The sequence below is a fragment of the Leptonychotes weddellii genome, chromosome 12 (assembly GCF_054177405.1).
Source record: "Leptonychotes weddellii isolate Sample4059 chromosome 12, ASM5417740v2, whole genome shotgun sequence".
Taxonomy (NCBI): domain Eukaryota; kingdom Metazoa; phylum Chordata; class Mammalia; order Carnivora; family Phocidae; genus Leptonychotes; species Leptonychotes weddellii.
The window spans coordinates 2,689,160-2,692,008 of NC_138380.1; positions in this window are offsets into that span (position 1 = coordinate 2,689,160).

A 2,849-nucleotide genomic window follows, 5' to 3' on the forward strand; every position below is an offset into this window, starting at 1 on the left:
CAAGTATGGGGGACGATCCTGAAAACAGGAGACTCCACAGCTGGCTCCTGCTATTCTCTTTCATTTTGTTTATGGCAATCTTTATAATTGTGGGAATATTTCTGGGGTTTCATGATAAAGTGACTACTCATCTTAGTTACGCCTATCTAAGCAATCATAATGAAACTAATTCCACGAGGCCCCCCAGGCGCCTCAGAAGTGGCAAGATTCTAAGAAAGGAACAGCTCAGGCTGTTCCACAGTTCACTATATTTCCTGCGCTATAGAACAAAATAGCAAGACGGTCACGCTCTGTCTAGCACCTTTCTCTTTGCGTATTGTTTTTTAGTTTTAGCGAAAGTCAATAAGCGGAAATCAATAAAGGTCATATTAATCATTACAAAGGAAAAATAAGGGCGCCTGGGTGGCTCAGTTGGTTAAGTGACTGCCTTCGGCTCAGGTCATGATCCTGGAGTCCCTGGATTGAGTCCCACATCGGGCTCCCTGCTCGGCAGGGAGTCTGCTTCTCCCTCTGACCCTCCCCCCCTCATGTGTTCTCTCTCTCTCAAATAAATAAATAAAATCTTTAAAAAAAAAAACAAAGGAAAAATAAAAGAAGGCTATGTCTGTAATCAAAAAAATGATCTAAGATTATCTCAATCAATTGTGAAAAAACATAAGCACATGTTACGAAAGTATGGAAAAACAAAAAAATCCTAACATATAAATAAAGTTCCTCCGAGGCTGTCAGGAGGAGATGCTTGCAACCTGACCCTGTGTCTGTCTCCTCATTCGCCGATGCCGTCCTTTCCTACGAGAGACCCACCCCGGCTGGAGCTGGACTCCGGCACTCTGCCTTCCCCGCTCCTGGAGGCCACCCCTACTCCTTGGCTCATGGCCCCTTCCCAGTGTCAGTCCGACCTCCACCTCCGTCTTTACACCTCCTTCTCCGACTCCGCTGCCCCCTCATTCGCTTCTCAGGACCCTGGTGCTCACATAGGACCCACTGGACAGTGGTCCCGTCTCAGGAGCCTCAGTCACACGTGCAAAGGCCCACTGCCACGGAGGGTGACACATCCAAGGTCCCAGGGGTTGGCATGGAGTCTTGTTCTGCCTGCTAGCGGGGGGAGGACATCACTTCCACACACCGAGGCCGGTTTCCTCCAGGGGCTCACAGAACGCTACGGAAGCAGAAGTCCAACACTGAGGAAACCCTCCTCCGAGGGTGGCATGTTTCTGCTGGAGCGTGAAGGGCCAGTGTGTGGTGAGGAGAAGGGGGACGGTGGAGGGAGGCTGAGGGAGTAAGGCACAGAGGTGCAAAGTGCCCAGAGCTTTCCGAGCATGGCTGGGCATGTTGGGACTATGCCTGGAGAAGTGGGAGAAAGTTGGGCCAGATCCTGAAGAAGGATTTGCTAAGAAGCTTAGCCTTGATCCTGTGGGTCCATGTCTTTTTTTGGCCATGTGTTCCTATTGGTTACAACAAGCTTAGCTTGCATCCCGAAGTATATTGGTGTGTTTATAAATTACATGGGCATCGCTGTACTAATATTTCTAGACATGATAAGATACACAAGGAAGAGAAATTTACTAGCAGGACTGCTGATTTTTGGCTGGCCACCTGGCCACCAGGTAGAGACCACAATTCCCGGGCTCCCTTGCAGTCAGGCATGGTCCTAGGCCTCCACTTGGGTGGATGGGGTGTGCACAGATGTGCCTTGAGGAATTCCTGGGCCATCTCTTTAAACACAAAGTGGTTTCCTGGATTGTCTTTGTTCTTGCAGCCGGGGATGTGGACAAGAAGTGAGCCAGCTTCTGCTACACAGGCAAGATGATGCAGAGCCGGAGGGCCCTGGGGGGTGGGGGTGGGGGGCCCATGAAGCAAGACCCGCTCACCCCCAGGGGGCCACAGGAGAGAGGGCCAGGCTCCCAACTAAGTTGCCTTATTTTTGGTCTCCTGTTGCGGCGGCATTGCTTATACCCTGATAAATATAAGGTGTTCATGTCTTAAGCTCAAGCTGTTTTTTGGTTTTTGGTTTTTTTTAAAGTACTTTGCCCTGAATAGACAGACACCAAGTCTGTGCATGGGGGAAAATATTTTTCTGGTCACTTCCCATCTCGTTATAGAGAACTATAAAGCTTTTATTATAACTACGTACAGTGTAAGAGTCACGAAATTATAAAGCAGCGTTTCAGTTAAGATAACCTGCGGGCCACTCCAGGGGCTGCAGCAGAGCGCACGTGGGAAGGAGCCTCCGCCGTGCTCATGGTGGTATGACCCTCCGGCCCCTGATGGTCTGGCCCAGCGGGGTCTCACCGTCCACCTGTATGCTAGATGTTAGCAGAGCCGAATCTCTCCTCTGGAAGCACTGTGCTCCTCCCCCGGGGGGGCCCTCTGCTACAGGCGTGAGGTGTCTGGAGAATTCAAGAGCTACCGGCGTCCCGTGAGCTCAGGCTCATGCTCACCTTGCTTGCTTTGGAAGACGACCAGCCGTAGACTATAGATCTGGAGGGGCCGAGACCAGGAGCCATCACTAACTTCCCAGGGAAGCAGGCTGCAGAGTGACAGTGGTCGTGTGGGTAGGATATGAGGGGCCTTTGATCCAGGGGCTCTGAGGTGGAACGTGGTGGCTGGCCAGGCCATCTCTCACCTCGGGCCCCAGACAGAGGGTGACTGCTGGGGAAGGGGGTGCTGTGCCTGTCGGGATGAGCCCCACGGCCCGGAGAGTCCCAGAGAGCACAGAGTCCACGTCCCCACTTCGTGTCCCTTCAGACCCGGGCCTGTGAGGGAGAAACAGGTCATCAAGCAGCTCATCGTGTGATGTACGTGGCTGAGCCCAGGAGACGGGGGTGGGACAGAGCGCCCACTTACCT